Source organism: Ochotona princeps, chromosome 20, assembly GCF_030435755.1.
Source record: "Ochotona princeps isolate mOchPri1 chromosome 20, mOchPri1.hap1, whole genome shotgun sequence".
Lineage (NCBI taxonomy): Eukaryota > Metazoa > Chordata > Mammalia > Lagomorpha > Ochotonidae > Ochotona > Ochotona princeps.
In genome coordinates this window covers 4,149,623-4,171,936 of record NC_080851.1, presented here as the reverse complement: position 1 = coordinate 4,171,936, position 22,314 = coordinate 4,149,623, and positions in this window count along the sequence as shown.

Below are 22,314 nucleotides of genomic sequence, written 5' to 3'. Positions count from 1 at the left end.
TTAAGTAAAAATTATGACTAATCATTGCTTTGTGTATTTAATAAAATTTTTATGTGTTGCTTGATTAAAAAAATAATAGTTACCATATTAAAAGCACATACCTTCCCTTTGATATAACAGTTCTAGTTCTTGGAAGTTGTCTAAGGGGAATATTCCAAGAAGTGCATAAGCATATGTAAGTATGCTGCTGGAGTATTATAAATAATTGCAGAAAATAGAAATAACTTAAATATTCATGTTATATATGTCACTGGACCTTGTGAGTAGCTATAAATAGATAATGTTCATCAACATTAGTATGATTCTTAAATAAATCATGGTATGCACAAAACACACATGCAGAAAATATGTAATTATTATTAGTAGAATTACTGTGGTCAGAGGCATTATGTTTGATAGGTGTTATGATGGTGGTAAGGGAGGTCAAGGACTCGGGCTGAATACAGGTACCAGTTCGAACCCCACTGCTATCATCTCCCTGCTAATACGCCGGGAAAGTGGCGGAATAAGACCCAAGTACTCGGGCTACTGCCAGCCGTGTGGGAGACCCAGATGGTGCTCCAGGCCCCTGACTGTAGCCTGCCCCAACCCTGGCTGTTAATTTGGGGACTGAACCAGTGTATGGAAGATCTCTCTCTCTCTCTTTCTCTCTCTCTCTCTTCCTCTCTTTCTATAATTCTCCCTTTCAAAGAGATAAATTTTAAAAATATATATTTCATATATTTTAAGACCAAACTGGATAATATATAGTATGAGAGACAATATCAATTTAATATATGTGTTGTAAGAAATGTATACTTGCACCTGTAAAAATGTCCGTTGTAGTTTCATATGGTTCTGCTTATAGATATTCTTAATATGTAACATAGTTCTCTAATTTTTTTTAAATTGGACATCAATGAGTTTATACTTACACAATTAGAAAGTAAAAATTAAAATGACAACTTGGGAATTGCACAATTTAAAACAAAACTATCCTTATGATTTTAAAATCAACAAATTGAGAAAAATTTTGAACATCTGGTACTACCTCTTTTTTTTATAGAAAGAAACCAAAGCTCTGAGGGGTGAAACCACCCATGCCCCTTGCCCCACTCGCACAGCTCCTCGTCAGCTACCGGAAGCACACAGGTTCTCGGATTCTTTGTGTTGGAATTTTTCATCCCAGATCTTATAGCTCGATGCTAAGGCCAGCTACCTTCAGGGTTACCACATCCTGTGCTCCAGCACAGCCCCAGCACCTGCTCTGGCCCGTGCACATCTACAGACGGGTCTCCAGAGAGCACTCTTTCACCTCCTCCTGGATGCACCAGGATGCGTTGTTTGCTCTGGTTCCTTTTCAGAAGATATGTTGAACTAATGCCAATTGTCAATGCAATCACCAAAGTATAGATAATGCCCAGATTACGGGGAAACGAAGTCCCTGCTGTTTCAAAGCCAGTGCAGAGTGGAGAATCCACATTCCATCCATTCCTCATCCGTGGTGGGTCAGGCCCTTACTGCAAAGCCCAGCTGCTAGAGCACAGCAGGGACTCCTCCTGCCCTGGACCTGAGGCTCTCCCAGGTGTGCTCCTAGGACCATACCTGGGCACCTGCTGCTTTCTGAGAATCTGAGGGAAGTCCAGGGTGCTGTCACCATTCCACACAGTCTCTTAAACAGACACATGATCCCCCACCCTGCTTATTTCACTTAGGTCAAACCGGAATCTGAGCTTTGAGGTAGTAGCACTGGAGTCATAAACAGGCTAGAATGGACAGTTCCCTGCAGCTCGGACAGAAGTCCTCGAGATTTTATCAAGAGAGCTGCGCACTCACACCTGGTGGAAACCAGACAGAATTCTCAACAAGCTGCCAGCCAGAATCAGCTTTGTTCTTGAGGAGCTATCCAGGGACTAGCGTTGTGGTGCAGAGGGTCAAGCCACCTCTTGGGCTAGCTGCATCCCATGTCCCAGTGCCACCGGCTGCCCCACTTCCAGTCCTGCTTCCTGCTAATGCATTGTGAGAGGGAGCAGGAAAACGCTCAACTTCCTGCCACCCATGTGGAAGATGCAAATGGAACCACAGGCTCCTGACATTGACCTCATCCTGCTCTGGGTGCTGTAGGCTCTTGGAGCCTGGACCAATGACTGACAGATCTGTGTGTGTTTGTGTGTGTGTGAGAGAGAGAGATACTCTGCTTTTCAAATAGATAAAAATTAAGACGCATTCGGGGAAAAGCATGAGGTCCATTGGGTCCTGAGCCTTTCACGCCCTCTCTGAGTAGCTGTGATCTGCCTTCAGTGTCCACCGAGGATTACTGCTGCAGTTCGAAAACCACAGATCCCCGAAGGCCTCAGCCAAAGGCTCCCCCGTTATGCCACTTGTGACGTTGCAATCTAGTTCTCTCCTGAGATGGCTCTTCCCCCGCCCTCTGGTTTATCGCTTCTTTGTTCCTCCAAAGTTCTTCTTCCATGTTATTCTTTTCCTGATTCCTTTCCCCTACCAACAGATATCCTTGCATTCTTCACTGCTAAGCATTCAAGTCCATTGTCACAGCCTCAACCTCCCATTCCAAGTGGAAGTCAGACACAGGTGACTGTCAATCCACATCTCCAACCCGCCGTCCCCTGACTCATTCCTGCACCTGTCACGGTCACTGTGTGCTCTTGGGGACCTTGTGCAGCATATCATGCACCCTCTAGCCCTCTGTGGCTGCCAGTAGGTACCGTACCACTCAGCCTTTCTGACCAGGAGGCAGCGCCACCCTCTGTTCATCAGGAGTGATCAGAAACTGGCAATTTACCCCTTGTTCTTGCCCATCACAATGCCCACTTCTGCCAGAACCATATTCTTTCTTCTTTTTTTAAGATTTATATATTTTATTGGAAAGGCAGATACACAGAGAGGAGAGACAGAGAGAAAGATCTTTCATCCCTTGGTTCACTGCCCAAGTGGCTGCCACAGCCGGAGCTGAGTCAATTCGAAGCCAGGAGCCAGGAGCTTCTTCTGGGTCTCACTTGTTTGTACAGAGTCCCAAGATCTTGGGCCATCCTCGACTGCCTTCCCATGCCACAGGCAGGGAGCTGGAGGGGACGTGGGGGCAACCAGGACATGAACCAACACCCATATGGGTTTAGCCAATACGTTATTGTACGGGGCCCCTAGAACCATATTTATTTTTCCCTAATCTTTGGAGCAACCTTTGATGACACATTTTGCTTCTCAGAAACATGCTCCTCAAAGCCTTCAGAGTGTATTACATAAAACACAAATCCATACTCCCCATGGCCTGCTTCAGACCAAGAGCCTCCTTGGGCACCACGACAGCAGCTGAGCCCTCCAGCCGACCATCCAAGTTCCCTGCTCCCCCAGTCCCCTCCAGCCTCTTCTCCGCACTCACCTTCTTCCCTTCCCCTTCCTCTCAGCCCCTGCCTTCTCCGCTCCCCTCCACACACACGCTGCCCCAGCCTCCAGTCTGGTGTCTTTTGTAAGATCCCTATTTGCCTTTGCCTTTCAAGTTCAGTACTAGTCTTGTTGGCACTTCTAAGTTTCTCCTCCTCTGTCTCTCAGTTCAATCTCCACCCCTCCCCACACACACCTCCCTTCCCAGCAGGACTGTTACTCTTGGTGGCCAGTAAAATTTAATGTCACCCATCATTACGTCAAAATTCACTATCCGCATTTTCAGATTCATTTTCCAGTTCAAGTCTTAACCCACTGAAATCTGTCATTTCTTCTTCCATTCCCCTGCATGTAGGAAGAAGCCACACGGCAGCTTTTGTCCTTTTGCAGGTGGGTGTTTAGGGCGTGTGATCTCGCTAGCAGTACCACAGTGTGTGTGTCACACGAGAGTACCAGCCTAGCCTGTCCTTCAGCCTGCAAGCCTCAGCAGTCACGGAGGGGCTAACCCATGGAAACTGCTTAGAAAGTGCTCAACTGCTTATCATTATTAGACCGGAGATATATAATAAATGCAGGTAGATACATAAAATTTTACCAACATCTTGAAAACTTCACCTAGATTTATTTAGCACTGAGGAAGAAAATACATTCATGCTTGAGTGTAGGTCACCCCACATGAAGAAATACTGAGCCAGACTTGCAGAGAGAGAGGAGCCATCTGGGAATTTTATGGCATTTCCACATGGAATTTAATGTCCATATAACCATGGGGTTTCCGTCTTCTTGGTCCCAGGTGAGACAGGAGACACAAGTGCATCCTGGGAAAGTGGGCATCTTTGATTATCAGGGAAAGTAGATGACAAAGCTTGCAGGGACTCGAGCTCACTTAGACTTAACAGGCTGCCCACCTAGCCATACCACATCAAGAAACATGATAGCTAGTTTATATGTTTCACACTGAAACATTCCTAGAAACTAAATCATGGAACAGAAGGTAAAATATAGAGGCTATACACTGATGTTCAAATACGCTCCCATCACAGCTACATCAGTAAGATGGTGATAAATAAAATCAGTTTGGATTAAACAAGAATAATAAAAGTACAAAATATAAGGGCAAATAATAAGCAGCAGCAATTGCCTTAAAAGTGAATACTGGCCATACAAATTTAGCTTTATGATGAATCACAGTGTACATATGCATAGAGATGGGCCATCCCTCCTCAGTAAGGATGCCCCCCACCTAGCTGGCACCGCCTAGAGCTTCAGAGTTGTCATAGACTTCCTAATAAAGTCAGAACACCAGCAGGGCTGGAAAGATGCATTGCTAAAGCAGACCTAGAGGTATGTTGAGACCCCTCTCCCCAGGGATGAAATCCTTCCCCCTGCACCGCCCTGCACCCTGGCCTGGGGCCCACCTAAGAACATTGCAGCCCTGCTGTGTTCACACGGCGCTCCCTTCCTGCTCACGTCTCCTGCTTCTTTTCTCACTTCGGAAGAAATTACAGGTTGCACTATCACCCAGACAAAAATCTACTGATATTTCCCCAAAAGCTTCGAAATTGAGCATTCAAAACACTCACAGGAAATAAAAATCTACTTGGTGCGCAAGACTACTATCAAGCATTTTCCCAAATCTACAAGGAATCATAGTAAATCTCAAAGCATAATAATCTAGTGTGCAGCAAGTGTATGCAGACTGGCAGGGCCCCATTTACTTATAAGACATCTGGAAATAAAATAATTATTTGTAGGACCTAAATATCATCTCTTCATATTCCTCCATTAAAAAAAAATACTTTAGGAAAATATGCTGTCACCATAATCTACTTTGTAAGATTTAAGTGGTGTTTGTAAAACAGCTCTGTGAAAGATTGTCAGCCTTTGGATTAAGATTTTAAATCATAAATTTATTATAAAATTATAAAAATAATGAGGGGAAATAATAACTAACCTTTCCATCTGTATACTAAAAGAGCTTATGTCATGTTTAAATCTTTTTATAATTCAATGACTCATGACCTGAAGATACACTTTGACTGCTAACAGGGGACAGTTTATTTCAGTATATCCCAAACAGCTTAACATTGCCCTAGGAGAAGTCAATAAGTGTTGAAGACTCTAATTTATGGATAATTAAAAGGCCGTTCTGTCTGTAAACTAATGATTTCAGAAAATCTGTGTCTATCTGAAGCCAAGATTGAACTTGTATTTCCCAGGCTCAGGAAATGTCCTCTGTTCAGATTTCTGCCAACATGTTCGAACAAGGTCTGATTTGAGAGAGCCAGAGCTCATGTTGGTTGAATGACTCGGCCTGTAGACAGAGTCCAAAACCCTGCTGCCTTGGTGAGCCCTGTGGTTCCACTGTCCATCCCTCCCAGGCTCCATCCCTCTGACCCCACACTCAGTCCTGACCAGCAGCATGGGCTCAGCTCCCTGCCTCTGTTTCCCTATCATATTTGCTCTATCAGAATAGCTAGGCCAGCCACGCCCAACTCACTCCATGTCTCAACAATCAATCTCCATTCTTTCAGATGCCTGGGCCTGGCTCAGTTATTTACCCTAAAGCCCATTCTCAATCAATGAACAAAATCATCTCCACCTAGCAGACTATCCAGAATCCAAACCACTGCCCCTTGCTTTCAATTCTCAATCTCTCTCTCTCTCTCTCTCTCTCTTTCTCCCTCTCCATTCCTTCCCTTCCTTTCTTTCTCTCTATCTCTCCCTTTCAAAAAAAAAAAAAAAAAAAAAAAAACTCATCTTTCCCCTTGAATTCTATCAAGCTTCCCAACAGGCCTCATAGGTTCCCCCTCCCTTCCAGTCCCTCCACCCCAGTCTATTTTCAGAACAAAATCCAAAGTTAGCCCTTCAAAGGAGTTAGCTTTGTCTGTGCTTTGAGCAGAGGCCCTTGGAGTGCCCTCTGAGTGGGTGCTGCCCTTACCTGCCTCCCTGGTATTCACATCTGCTGCCTCCCACTCCACCTCACACTCCCCTCTCCTCTAGCAAAGTTCCTAATGTCCCCAAACCTTTGAACTTGTCCTCCTGCCTTGGAAATAAACGGTGAGTTGAGCTCAGGATAGAAAGAAGCCCCGTTTCTCACCTCTTTCTGGTCTTGGTATGATTATCACCTTCTTGGAGACATCATTTCTGGTTGCAAGATTTAAAGCTTCTCATCTTGATAACCCATTTTTTTCCTCATTTTTGTTTGTTCTATTGAATTTACACAATATCATTTACTTCCCTCATTGGTTTTATTGATTGTCTTTCCCCTTTTTGTGAGAATACTAGCTCCACAATACCATTTGTCAGATTTCCTCACTGTTGAACTCTTGGGAACTAGAAGAGTGTCTGAGTGCAGCTTTGGTTTCAAATGTTTGTTAAAATATGATGCACCCTCTATGGGTGGGGGAGCGGAACAATTTGCTTGCGAACATTGTAGCTTGGAGCAAGAGCTTTGGCTCTAAAGCCACATTCCCAGTTCTGAGCTGCCTGAACCTGGAGATAAGAACAAGATCCATGTCTCAGATCACTTGGGATGAGGTCAGGAATGAGCTCAAGCCTGGGGCTGGCACAGTGTTCCTGGCCTGAGTCAACATTGCTGCTGATGGGCCATTGTTTTCCTTGAAGTGGTTTCACTCAGGAGCTTTGCAAGGATGGGGGAGTGTGTTCTACAAGCTTGCTATCCCTGCTGTGCCACACGTCTGCTTACCTGTATGTTTCACGTCAATTCTGTCCCTCTGGGGTCTCTGGAAAGATCTGGATTCCTGCAGACATAAGGTAGGAATGGCTGGGTAGATGTTTTCTCTGAGGTTGTGTGGTGTCTGGTGTTTCTGGAGCCATCTCATCCTGCAGGTGCTCATATACACCAGGAATTACCAGCAACATAAACACACACTGTATTTGGGTGAACATCTGGCCTAGCAGTTGAGAAACTGTTTGAGTTGCCTGTATCCCATACTGAAGTACCCAAGTTCAAGTCCAAGCCCTGCTGCCAGTCCCAGATACCTGCTAATGCATACCCCAGGAGGCAACAGGGATGGCTCCAGTGTTTCAGTACCTGTTACCCACAAGGCAGATACAGCCGAGGTTCTGGCTCCCGCCTTTGGTTTGACCAAGATGCAACTACCACAGGAGGTTAAGGAACACACCAACACATGAGCTTTTGCTTTTCCAATAACTGATTACTTAAAAATAATGCCATAGATTATGAAGAAAAGGATGGGGAACCAAAGGAAAGTTCAAGAGGAGCTAGAGATTCTGTGGAAGCCCTGGGAGGTCCAGAGAGAGTGCAGATCCGAGGGGATTCCAGGCTCTGTGGATCCCTGGGCCTGAGGGGTGTGCAGTTTCCCCAGGGTGTGGGCCTGTGGTTCAGGCTGAGTCATTGCCACTGAGATGATCCAGATGTTTCCATTTCCGGAGTGTGAGAACCTGCGGGGTCTCCAGGTTGTCAAAGCAGTCATTGAAATTCTCTTTAAATTCTTGCAGTAACTTCTGCCTTAGGAAAACAACAGGTAATTTTTACCCTGTGTTTAGATGTGTGAATCACCTCGGGAGCACAACCCTTCACGGCAGACAGTGGAAAACGTTGACTCTATCTCTCCATCGGGAAGCCACCCTCGCACTTGGGCACTTGGGCACTTGGGCTCTCTGGAGTTCTAACTCTGTGGGGGACAAAAATAAACATTAAATACAATGAAATGATCATTTTTAAAAAGAGCCTTTGTTCACAATTTATGGGTTGAAAAGGGGGGAATTTAAATTTTCTAAATGCCAGAACATGATTCTATAGGTTTGTTAATAACTGCAAATATATATGAAGGGAAATCAAGATATTTTGGAAGAATAAATTTATTACTGCTTGCAAAAAGATTTTGCAAGGCAATACGCAGTAAAGTGTTCAAAGTGCTAGAGATGAGTTAGATCAGATTCTGGCTTGTTTCCCAGAAAACACACCATTCTGCAAAGGAAAGCAGCATAATGGAGTTCTTATGCTACCCATTCAGATGTCTCACACTTAGTGAAAATTTAAACCAGATCATCCAAGCGAGATCTGAAAACATAAGTAGATCGGATACCGGCAGTAGCTGCCAGTGTTCGTGTGTGCAAGTTTATGATCTTTGTAGAATTCTTATTATAAGTAAATTGAAAGTAATAGCAACAGATTCAAGGGATTAAAAGGTATTAATTACTATTAAAAAGAGTCCTATTTTATCTCCATACATAACATAATAAAAAACTCTTATTCTGATTTCTTGACTAAACCAGATTAAAGGAATGCTTTTTGCTATCGTAGGCAGAGCAGTGTGGTGCATTGACATCAAATGAGAAGGTGAGACAAAGCAGCCGTAACATGAGTTCCTAGTGGTGTTTGTATCACCAGGGTCTCTGGGATCTTGGGAACACCATTGGCCGTTGGAGGTGACAGGATTGCCAGCCACCCTGCAACACAGTTTGGCACTAAGAAAAAACTTCATGTAGACTGTTAGAGCACCTAGCTTGAGATTCAGGCAGTCGGAATACTTAGAATTGTCTAACTCTCCTTCTATTTTACAAGTAAAACAAACCAAAAATAAAAATTACATTTGCATTTTTTAAATATACAGGATTTTGCAGGAACACACAGGATACATACAAGTGTATATATTTATGTATGTGTTTACTTGTTTTTAGGATGCTTGAATGTTATAGGAAGTCCTCTGTCCCTCTGGCTTCAGGTCTAAACTAGACTCAGGCTAAGTGGCCTTTCTCCTAATTTGGGCTCTTGGAGCAAACCTGTCTGTAGGCGAAAGGCAAGGAATCCTGAGGCAGGCAAAGGAGAACTTCTCCAGAGGCCTGGAAAAGTGGCTCTGCGAAGAAATCTCAGAAATTTCCCTGCAGGCAAAGGCCCTCCCAAGCAGAAGGAATCCGAGTCCAGCAGCCTAAGGGCAAAGCAAATGGGGGAGGCCCCAGAGAGCACACCACACAGCCCGGCTCTGACTCCTTGGTCCCTCCCTGAGACAACTCCCACATAATAGCCCACTTTGTCCCCTGCACCCTGATGACAAGCAGGGGCCTGGAGCCAAGGCTGGAGGGAGAGACAAAAATGTACCAGGGCTGCCTTTGTTTTGTTCAAATTTGTTCTGTAAAGTATCTTTGGGATAACTTTCCTTTAAAAGGGAAAGAGCTAAATAATTATAACCTAGTAATTACTGCTGATTTCATATGCATTTTTATTGCCAGTACAGTAGAGGTGGGCATTTAAGGATCTTGACTGGAACAAAACTGCTTTTATTCTTTTATTACCTGTTGAATTAACATAGTGAATATTTTATATGTGATACAACATTCAGAAATTTCACCTAAAAATTTTAATGGAATTCAAGGTTCTGTAATCACTGTTTTTATTACACGTTTCCCTGTTCTTTTTTTTTTTTTTAAGATTTATTTATTTTTATTGGAAAGCGGAGAGATAAAGAGGAAGATCTTCCCTCCACTGATTCATTCCCCAAATGGCTTCAAGGGCGGGGGCTGTGCTGATCCAAAGCCAGGAGCCTCTTCCGGGTCTTCTACGTGAGTGCAGGATCCCAAGGTTCTGGGCCACCCTCAACTGCCTTCCCAGGCCAGAAGCTGGGAGCTGGATGGGAGCAGGGCCACCGGGATTAGAACTGGCGCCCTTATGGGATCACGGCGTGTGCAAAGCAAGGACTTTAGCCACTAGGCTACCTCACCAGGCCACACTGCCCCTGTTTAAGCTGCATAGGAGGTGGGATCTGACTGGCACGCAGACACGGGATACAGGCACCCCATGCGGCAGCTTAATGCACAGCATTACAACATGCGCACCCAGCTTGCTGATTTTCAGTGAAAAGTTTATGTGAGATCACACACGCATGCGTGCACACACAGAGGAAAGCATCCTGGGAATGATAGTTTTCAAACAACCAGGCTGTTTGATCAGGTGCCTCTCCAGAGATTCCCGCGCCCCTTCCCCACCGCCCCTCGAGTGGTTCTTGGTACAGAGGCTGTGATACCCTGCGGAACTGTCTGGAATGCAGTTTCCTGCCCCAGAATCAGAATCTGCCTTTCACTGAGGGAACGAAGAGGATGGCCAAAGGTCAGCAAACCCGGCGCAAAGGGCACGTGGGACACACGCCCACTGCGGGCTTAGGGGCCTTCAAGGTCTCACCTTCCCAGCCCTGCGACTTGTAGGCGGACACTGTCCTAGATTAAATGGACCTAAGCTGCGTTCCAGTCATCATCTCTTTACGAAATTTCTTTCTTTCTAAAATTTAATTTTTGCATGCCACCGAAAATATCTTCTTTGAATTTTCAAGAGCTCCATGGAGTGCCCGCTTTGGCTGGTGTGCTGCATGCGCTTCATGGCCTCCGACCTACCTACAATGCAGTGTTAATATGTTATCTGAGAACCCAAAACTAAAAGTCCAATTAGAAAAGATTTTGCTTCAAATACCTGAAAAACATATAAAGGCAAAGGATAATAAAATGAGATCATCCTAAAAATATATTTTATTATGGATATATGTAGTATGAATATGTAAAGCATGTAATATATGCTTACTATGCAGAATACTGAAAAGTGTAAAGGGAGGATTTCAAGTCATGTAAACTGTTTTTCTTCAGAGACCCACACTGTTAGTGTTTTCTCCCCAATATATTTTTGCATGCATTAAAAACATCTGTATATATAATTTTATATTTTCCCATTTAGTACTATTTCATAAGTTTTTGTGTATTATTGAATGAGCTTCCCAAAAAAAGGTGATCTTCAATGACAGTCTAAATTTTTAGCATAAAGTGTCACATTTGATTATGCCTTGATATTTAAAGAAAAAAAAGTAGACTCCACACTGAGGACAGCTGAAAGTGAGGGGATGAGTAAGGATTAGTCATTTACAGGCTGAGCCTTAAAGAAGCGCCAGGCAGGCCTGATGGTAGAGTTGGGAAGGGGCGTCAGCTGAGGAGCCCTGCCTGGAAAGGGCGGCTTGAACGGGAACACGATTAGGAGCCTTCGTCACTGTCGCGTTAGTGGATGCCCAGGAAAGCATTTTTTAAAAGGTTTCCATTCTTTTGGCACAAGGGCACGTCAAAACATTCATGGAGAACTCATCTTATGAAAAAGCTGTGCATGCATTTCAAATTGTTTTCACTACATTACACTTATCTTCTTTCGATTCCATTTTCCATGAAACTCTTAAGTAGCCTTGTGTGTTTCTGAAATAAAGAATACAAGTCATCCATCCCGAGGTAAAGGAAAGCAATTTCAGTCTGATTGTACCCATAACAATTGAAGACAATAAGAAATTAATGAGAACAGAAAGAACGCTGCTGAGACATATGTATATTCTCTGCATGAAGAAAACCAAAAACAAGAGACCTGTTTCATGTGATCCCTCTTGCTTGAAAATAACAAAATCTATATGGAGGTGTGATGACACCTATAAAGCATTAAATTCTGTAACACTGAGGTTTGTAATTGTGTTGACTCACTGCAGAAAAAATGTACCATTTGCAACGCCGGCTTTCCTTCACTTAATGTTCTGAATGAATGAAGAAGGTGAAGTTTGTGTATTTCGTATTATTACCAAAATAATTTATTATCTTTCAATCAGAGAAGAACCTAATAGTAAAATGTTAATCCACTTAAAATTACCTCAATTCCCAAAATGTAGTTAGGTTATATTATTAAACTCAGTTGAATTCTTTTCTTCAAATTCTCTGGATTTGTTGAGAGACACGGTGTATTCTGTGCATGTTGGTGTGTGTCATTTGTTCTATTCCTTATTATAAAGTTGTTTTCGGGATTTATGCTAAGAGGATTGCCTTGCAGATGAAGCATATTTAATAAAAGGAGTTCTTAAATGACTAAACCAGCTAACATCTTACGCTGGTCTCCAATTGTGAATAATTTTGAACAAATTATGCTGAATAAATCATGAGCACATGGTGTATAATTATGAGTAATTTTATTATTAAAGAGTAACATCTTACTTGTGAAAACAGCAAATTATTAAGTCAGATGTGACAGTACCAACAATTTGGTTGGAGTACACCTATTAAAAAACAACAACTGCTTAAGCTAGATCTTATTGAAGATTTATTTGCAAATTGATTCATTTGAAAGGCAGAGCAGCAGAGGGAAGGAGGGAAGCAGTCAGAGAGCGCCCGTCTGTCCACTGCTCTCCTCCCCAGACGGCCACAACAGCCAGGCAGAACTTGAGAGCCTAGGACTCCCCTCCCCCAGATCTCCCCAGGGACTGGGACGCAGCTACTTAGGCCATCTTCTGCAGCCTTCTCAGGCGTATTAGCAAAAAGCTAGCATGCGAAGCTCAGTAGCTGTCATTTAAACCAGCTTTATGGCAAGGAAAAAGAAAAGCTGATTTTTTTAGGCAAGACTGTGACTAAATCAGTACTCATGTCAAATGCAGCTTTAAATGAACTCGTTATTTATATTTAAAACAAAACGTGATGATTTTGCATGATTTTCTTTGCAAAATTCTTTTTATTAGCCCCATATGGGCCATTATGATATGAAAGAAAGCTAAGTTGAAATAACTATGCCTAACAGCTTAATTGCATCTGCTTTATTGACACATCATCAACATAATCAAGTACACATATTTAATATGTATAATTTATCAGATATTGATACTTGAACACACTCATAAATCCAGCTCTGCGGACGAGATGGCGAGCACCCCAGCTCCCCAGTCTTCATGCCTACTAGTTCCTAATAATAATCAAGCTTAGTCTAATTTTAACTTGAAATATTCCATGCATTTCCTTTCATTCATCCTTTCTTTTCCGTTTTAGTAAATGCTTATTGCATGCTGAGACGAGTAAATGCCTAAGGTTTTCTTGATAATGTCAAGTAACCAAGAGTATAAGCTGAACAAGAATAAATATCATTTTGATAACATGTATTGATTACTTTTAGTGCTTCTTAATGAGCTTTTTTTTTGAACAAAGCAGCAAATCTTTCAGAAACAATATTTCTGTAAGACACATATTTTGTCAAAGTATTCCCCTCGGCAGATTTAATTTTCCAGCGGTTGTCAGCAGCATGTCGTATTCAGCGACACTGCCCACCGTGCGCACCAGCAGCCGAGACAGCCAGCCTCTCCGTGGGGAGGGCTTCGCTCGCCTCTGTCCCAGGAGTGCGTATTGTCTTTCTGCAAGGTCATTCTTTTCCTTAGTGGGAATGGAGAGGTGTAGGGTTGCCTGGTGCCCACCTCTAAGAACCACGCCCACAAGACAGTCTGTCTACAGGGCCACCTCTGACAACACCAAACACCAGGAGTGACACAAGAGGGAAGCTGCAGAAATCCTGGCAAACGGGTTCCACTTGCAGTGATGTTGTTTTCAGAAGTACCTGACAAGAAGCAGTTCTGCTGTTTAAGTGTGTCCTGACATACCGTCACAGACAACGCAGACACTTAAGTAGCAGAATGATGGACTTGTGACTGCTAATGTAATAATATGGGGGAAATAAGTTGGAGGAAGGAAATTTGAGAGTGGTAAAGGAAATCCCAGAGACTACAGAACTGTATAATAAAATTTAAAATTAAATAGAGGGGGAAAAAATGAAGCAGTTCTTAAGAGAGAATACTTTTCAAGTCACAATTCAAATGACAGAAATTTTTTAAAATAATGTATTTGTAGATTTTCTTATAGTTATTCACATACCCACAAAATCGAAAAATGGTAGCTTAATCATTTTAGTATACTAATGTCAATATGAAAACACTATAGAAAGAGGAAACATTTGAACATAATCGTATTAGCTTTGAGACAGTTTTCTACTTAAGCTCACCTTTTTAATGAAGGTTTGCATATTTATTCTAAAAAATGACAGAGAGGGGAAGAAACAGAAAGAGAGAAGAGAGAGCCCTCCACGCTCCACGTGGCTCCAACGCAGGGCCGGCTGGAAGCCAGTAGCCAACAGTGGCACCAGAGGTCCCATGGGGGCCCAGGTCTCAGCACTTGGATCATCCTCCACTGCTTTCCCAGACACACTAGCAGGGAGTCGGGCCAAAGGCAGAGTAGCCAGCACAGGAAACAAACGGGATGCCAGTGTTGCAGGCAGTGGCTTCACCCACTACACCACAGCACCAGCCCATGCCCACCTACTGTTAGCATCCCACCTTACAGATGATAGACAATGATGCTGTTCAGGCCACGTGTTCACAGGGACACCTGGATGCATGATACATGGGCTGTGTTACTCTAAATGCAATTCTGAGCATTGGGAGGGGACTGAAAACATCACAGTAAGAACTTGTAGATAGTTGAAATACAACAAATTGTGTTCAATATCCTAAATTATATACAGTATTTTTTAGTAATCATATCTGAACTTCTTCCTACAGATAAAAATACAGTGTTAATGCCATGAAAAGGAACAGAACTCTACAGGGAGCACTTTCTAGGCAGAGGAGGTAGCAGGTGCCCAGGTCATGGGCAGGAGGCTGTGCAGCCAGGCTGAGGATTCCTGAGAAGGTCGAGTACATGGAGTGGAGAGAGAGAGAAGGAGAAAAACAGATGGGCTGAGGACATTGCAGGGGCCTGATAGGACCTCAGAGCGCTCAGCACGATGGTTCCATGGCTAAATCCTCACCTGATAAGCACCAGGATCCCATAGAGCCATCGGTCCATGCCCCGGCTGCTCCACTCCCTGCTTGTGGCCTAGAAAAAAAGTAGAGAGAGAGAGAGAATGGCCATTCTGCCTTGGGACCCTGCACCCACATGGGAGACCTAGAAAAAGCTCCTGGCTCCTGGCATCAGATTGGCTCAGCTCTGGCCATGGTGGCCATTTGGGAAATGAACCAAGGGATAGAAGATCTTTCTCTCTCTCTTCTTTCTCTCCATTAATTTGATCTGCCTTTCCAACAGAAATAAATCACTATTTTTTAAAAGAAGAAGAAGCTTAGAGATTGCAAGGCTGAAGCTTCCGTTGTTAGGGAGCAGAGTAGCATTCACAAGAAGAGACCTGGAGACCTGCATTTACTGAGAAGAGTAAAGACTTAGCTGTTATCAGGAAGAGCCAGGGGGTTGGGAGAGATTATGGCTGGAGGCTGTGCCAGTCACAATTCTGTGCAAAAATCTGGGCCTTCAGGAGATGAATACAGATTTGTTTCAGGGATTTAAACAGATACCTTGAGGGAAGCTGGTTCATAAGCCTCTAAAGGCTGTGGTCTTCATGCCTGATGCTGGAATTGGCCAGGTACTCACACAAAAACTCTGAAGTGGTAGAGGAAGGCGCCCAGGGAGGGACCCACCCATGGTGAAGCTGGGGTCGGCTAACGCTGCCCTTGGCCTTGGGTGTGTGGCCATTGGGTGGCTGCTGACATCCTCTGTCTTGGATTGCAAGATGCATGTGTGGTCCAGGAGATACAGAAACTGAAGGTGGAACAGTTGCAGGCTTGGTGGCTGCCGTGCAAAGCGCAAACACAACTCAACTGTGTGTGTGAGTGTGTGTGTGTAACAGAGACAGCGAGTGACAGAGAGAGAGAGAATGGCCATTCTGTACCGTCCTCGGACTTCTCAGAATTTTCAAGAAATCCGGCCAGAAGCAGGTAAGTGAATTGTGAGGACGTACCTCAGTGCAGGTGTTTGGACATGTTGCAAATGCACGGGAGCAGGTGAAGGACAATGAAGAGCAGAAAAAGTTTAGGGGTTAAAACTTAGTGAGGTCAGGAGTTCAGGGGTCAGGAACTCAAAGACTTCTAGGACACAGCTGGCAGACAGAGGGCATGCCCTTCGTGACTTCTGACAGCTGCTGTCTACAAGCAAAGCGTGCAGCTGGAGGTGGGAGTGTAGAAAGGGGGCCCGTGTGACCGCAGAAGGGAAGACCATGACCATGACCTGTCAGTAATGTTCACGACCCGCAACAACCAACTCTCACGTTCCCATCATATAGGTCTCTACCCGCTGCAACCAAACAAACCGTCAACTGATCAAGTGGAGTCATGAGAAAATGAGAGGGCAGCCCGAAAGACAACATTTTTAAAGAATTTAGCTATCAGTTGAGACTCAGGCATGGGACTCCAGCCGGAGGATAAGTGAGGTTAGGGGAAGATTTATTTTCAAGTCAGGAAATGCTACATTTTTCCACAAGGCTGGAGATTAATCAACGGGAGGAACTGTTTGATCTTGTAGGAAATAATTGAATCAATACAGGGATTGTGGGGGGAAATACAGAATTCTAGGAGGAGTATTTAACTTGACTGTTAGTCAGAATAGGCAAAATTTATGTTTTAATTATTCTTGTCCCATGTCAATGTTATTGTCATTATAGTTTTTAAAACTTTAGGAGACAGGGGCTCGGCAGCGTGGCCTAGTGGCTAAGGTCCTCGCCTTGATCCCATATGGCTGCTGGTTCTAATCCCGGCAGCTCCACTTCCTCTCTATCTCTCCTCCTCTCAGTACATCTGACTTTGTAATAAAAATAAAATCTTTAAAAAAAAAAAACTTTAGGAGACAGAGCATTCTTAGAATTATTTTAATAAATTTGGATAAACTCTTACCGAGTAATAAAAAATAAATAGATGATAAGTTATGGTCTTTAAAAGGTTTATTTATTTGAAAGCATACAGAGAGATTGACAAGCAGAGAGATGGGCTGAATTGGGCTGGTCCAAAGCCAGGAGCAGGAGTTTCTTCCCACACAGGTGCTGGGGTCCAAACTTGGGCCATCTCCTACTGCTTTCCCAAGTGCTTTAGCAGGGAGCTAGGACAGAAACTGGAGTTGGGGTGCAAACATCATAGATGGTGGTTTTTACCTGCTGTGCCACAGAGCCTGCCCCCAGTATGCAATGTTTTTAATAGTAAAAAGCTTACTTCATTGGAAATAATAGATAAACTCTTTCATTTTAAAGCCCACACCAACCAGGAAATCTTTAATTTCATTTATACCTTAAAAGGCATTTTTTTTTATTATTTGGCAAGCAGAATGAGGGTGGTAATGAGGGTGGCGTTTAAAGTAGGGGCTATTTCCAGTTCATACTTATATCATTTATTTCATATTATTACATGGCCATGTTTAAATAAGGAAGATGTGTAGAAAGTATACGAGCGTTCCACAGTAACAGCAGCATGACAGAGGCCTTAGGTAGGAATCAGATTTGACTAATTGCTGGGTTCTTCAAAATATCAGCTTTCCTAAATTTTAATCAACAAATTTTCAGAAGGCCTATTTCCTTATTTAACACCTTTGTTGTTCCTGGTATATTTATGATCACCTTTTCAAAATTTGAAGCAGTTAAATGAGAACTAATAGAACTCATCGAGTTCTTCAGAACATTTCATCTTTTCCCCCTGTCACTGGCAAGACCCATTCTATCAACCAGGAAAAAGGGGCAGACTCAGCATATTGTGTTGCGTGGCCCCTCCATAAAGCACGTTTTCTTTTGCCAGAGGAAGCAAATGGTGGGCACTAGAACACCTGCTCTTGTTTCCATGGCTTTGAAAACCTGTAGTACCGGTTCTGGCCTCCACATGGAGCTAGAGTTATGTCCTGGGGCTGAATGAGCAGCGAACTCGAAAGAACTGCACAAATTACTCCGGTAATAATAAAACAGCAATTTCAAATGGAAAGACCCTGTACCTGAAATCTAGTCTCCCGCAATATCTGACTGATGTGCTACAACAGTGCTGCCAAATCATCTGTGAAAATCGCAGTAAGGCTAAACAAGGGTGACAGGAACACCCTCTGCTTCATCCTTGGCTCCAGCCTCCCATTCTGGCCTCCCTCTCTTGCATGTCAGGTTGTTTGGAGTCGTAATAAGGGAAGGAAGTTCTTGGGGCAAAGGGGCTTCGGAGGACTTCTGCCAGTTTTTTTTTCCCCTTGGTCATTGTGATTCCTTTGAACTTTAAAATTCACTTGCAAAGCCAACATGTGATTTATTTTGGATATTTTGAGTTTCTGTCATAGTCTTCACAACTTTAAGGCTGGTATTTGCTTCCATTTATTTTAATGTGAAACAGGTATGTTCACTGAGCTTGATGGCAGTTTTATGTGATGTGTAAAGTTTTATATCCATCTGCCAACTCCATGACAATTGAAGCTACTATAAAACATTACAGAAGTGTTGGCCTTTTTGCTTCATCTCCTGCCAACTGTCCAATGGATAATTGCCTTCCCTTTGTCTGAGTTCTAGCCTGTCCACAGTGGGACACAACTGCTGGCCTCACTTTGTGCTTCCATAGTGACTGTTCATCTTCTGCAGGCAAAGTGAACAATGAAAGGACTCCAAATAACTAACAGGGAGAAATTCGTATTTTTAAATCTCTAAATATCTTTAAGCACATAAAGATTGGCTTGCAAATAATATACACTCGATGAATATTGATTGAATAAATCACTCCATGCCAGCTGGTTTAGAATTGGTGTTATCAATGGAAAAGGAAAGAGTACTTACAAACTGAAAGAAAAATAAAAAAGTAATGACATGAAATTATCACCTCTCTTCCTTTGTTCTTGCTTAGTTTCCTTTTTTAAACAACTCAGAAGCTGACCTTGAAGGAATAGAAATGAGCTCACTTATTTCCAGGAAGAAAAAGGTGTGGGTGGTCTTAGAAGAGTGTGGAATGAGATGAAAGAACTCAGGACAGATGGCTCCTCCACCATTATTTACAGCCTTTCCTACTGGTCTCCTCCTGAGGCCATTTCTTAAGTGGACAGAGCATAGAAAGTTGTCCTTAGTTGTGGTACATCAGTGGCAGAATTGTTTGAAAATTATGGAATCTTTTGGACGAAATGATATAAACATCAGTAACTATTTGTAAGTGATTTATTACCCTTAAATTCTTCCTTGGAAACTTCTTTCTTCTCTTGTAACCAGAACTAGAAACATGAGAGTATCTATATTGCTCTGTGTGTGTGTGTGTGTGTGTGTGTGTGTGTGTGTACTTCCAAAAGAGTAGCCATTGTTACCTGATAGCTTTTTAAAATTATGTATTTATCATTTTCCTTACCTTAAGAATGTATCATTTTATAATTTTGTCCGGTGTTATGTCTGATCACCAAGCTAAGAAGTTTAATTGATACCCTCACAGACTAGGTTAATTGCCACGATGTATGCCGCTGGTCACTCAGTAACCTGAAATCACCTGACCAGATGTGCTGACACCTGACACTTGCTGAAATAGCACCTTTGTCTGATGCCTTCAGCCTTCAGGCTGATTGTTGGCTGTACCACCTGCCTTTGAACGGTTTTTATTTTCAAAGTGTATAACTTCTTCAAGGATTTTGATTAGAGGGACATTCCTGCTGCTAAGCTCTTCAGGAGGGCTGTTATGCAATCTTGCCTGAACAGCATTTTCAAAAAAAACAAGGGCAATGGTTGGATCACAATGGTTGGCAGTGCCAGATCTGGGTCTCCTCTCAGGCAGGCTTCCTGGCACCCTGGCACTGACATCCAGCTTCTCCTGCTCAGGTGGCATCTCCGACACAGGTGTTTTCTGGGTCTGACTGGATGATAGATAGACAAGCTCACCTAGTATCTTGCAGATAAAAAAAGCAACTATTCAAATAACAGTAACTATGAATTTTTTTTTATCCCATGAAAGTAAAATTGGCTTGAAGTGCAGTGCTAGGAATTAGGAAGCACTAGAAATGTATTGCAAAGAGTTCACCGTCAGTGCCAATCGCACTCACCAATGTAAGTCACGAAAGACATGGAAGGAATCAATTTTACTGGGGAACTTTCTGTTACATTTGAAATTCGGAGCTCTGCCTTTTTAAAGGAATTCTCCATAATCATAGAGAAAAGTGTGAAGAACTCTCCCGGGGGTCTACAAGTTAAGGTATTTTCAGGATGAATGACTCATGTAACTATTGGGAGGTCAGTCTATTAAAACCACCACATGTATTTCCACTGGTTCAAGTCCTGGATTCTCTACTTCCAATCCAGCTCCCTGCTGATGTGTCACAGAAAGCAGTGGAAGATGGCCCAAGTGCCTGGGCTCCTGCAGACCCATGTGAAGAAGCCAGGTGAAGTTCCTGGCTTCAACACAGGCCACTGAGTCAACCAGCATTTTGAAGATCTCTCTTTTCTTTGTCTCTTCCTATTGAGTAACTCTTTCAAAAACAAATTAACTTAAAAAACAGAAAAACCTAGTTCCTTGGTTCAAAATGCTGCTCCACTTCTCTTCTCTTCATTATCAGGGACCTATAGGAACAGGAGAACAAACCTGCTATCAGCAAGAAACCAAAAACTGAAAACTAAAAAAAAAAAAAAAAATTTACTCACATTTTATGAGCAGTGCTTTATGTGTGGGGTTGGGGGGGCGAGTTTGTGCATTTATTCATTTATTTCTGTTTGTTTTTACAGTTGGTGGTCAAACTAGGAAAAAAAATTCAGTTTCCTAAACTGTTAGCTACACAAATGATGACATGAAAATGGCACCTGTCAGTCTCTTTCAGGCAGGTGAGCGGGCCAGATCCTGGCACATACCCACGGGAGGGAATCCAGCCCCTAGGGCCGTCTCAGTAGCTCAGCACCGGGAGGAGGCTCATCATCCAAGTGTCCTCACCTCCTTGAATCTCTGGGTGGGAGAAACAGTCCAGAAGCCACTTCTCAGAAATCCCCTGATGCCACACATCCAAGGAGCATAACCAAGAAAAGCAGCCGCAGTCTTGGTCATGAACCCTGGCAGCCGCCACAGCTGCCAGCCCTGGTGGGATTCATGCCTGTGCTCCCAGTGGCGGACCATCACCCCAACAGGGCCGGAAGACATGCATGCAGGATCTGGGATGCCTGATGCCATGACTCCTGCATAGAAATGGTCCCTTTGGTTCCCCAGGCTCTACCAGCACTGCTCCTGCAATACTCTGACCCACGAATGGTTTCAATTACAAGGTTTTGTGATAGAGTTCTAGCTCATGAACCTATAAACAGCTTTGATTATGTCATTTTGCACCTCATGCTCAGTTGGAAGAGTAAAGAGAATTTCAACTCCATAGTCTATCTCTTACGAGACCTTCACAATTTCAGCTTTAGTGACAGGCAGGAGGGAATCTCTATAGGAAAGGCCTGGGAAAGACGGATTGCAAGTGCATATTTCACTGTCTCAGTCCAAATGGGATACATGTCACTCTGCTCATGTTGCTTTGGCCACACTTGGTCAAAAAGCTTCAACTAACTGCCCAAGGTCTGGGAAGTAGAGTCTTCCATATTCTCAGGGATGCTGTTGAAGGTGTTGGTAAATAGTGAGTTCCATAGTCAGCAGGTCTGTTTGAAGTGGTGAGGGAGAAGCTTTCACAATTTCTGTTTGGTTTCACACATACTTGAAAACTCAGCAGTGCATCAGGCCTGTGAAGTCATGTGAATGTTATGTTAATTTAAGTTGGGCTCTTCACTGCAGGTATGCTACATAACCAAAAATGGATGTTGCAAACAGATGTCTAATGTCTGGATAACGGTATCCAACTGAATCTCCACCAAACTCATAATTTAGTATGTAAGTTTTTAGGCAAATGGGGAAAAGCAGGTGGAGTAAAGGAATCCCCTCTCAACCAGTGCGGGGATTTATTAGCAGGTAGTCATGGACCAACCCGTAATAGGATTGCTCTAAAGCTAGTTGCACTTATGTTACCATCAGGAACCAGTGACAGACCCTGCAATGTGCGAGCGACCAGCACCTGATGAATACTCACGGCTGTTTCAGATGCTCTTCTTACAAGGGTGTAAGACGATTCTGGAATGAGACCCTGCACATGGCAAGCAATGCCTCCAGGATTGCCATTTCTCATCCGACCAAGTTTTCCAGGCTGGCTCCTCCCAAATCAATGAGTGCAATATCCCCGGATGTGGGTTCCAAGCGCAGGGCTTTCAGCTGGCTACAACTGCACTCGGTGCTGCTGGAAGTCAGGTTTGTGTTTCATTCCCAGTTACACGTTTCCCAAGGCATCTGGAAATGTCTGCAAAGTCGTGTC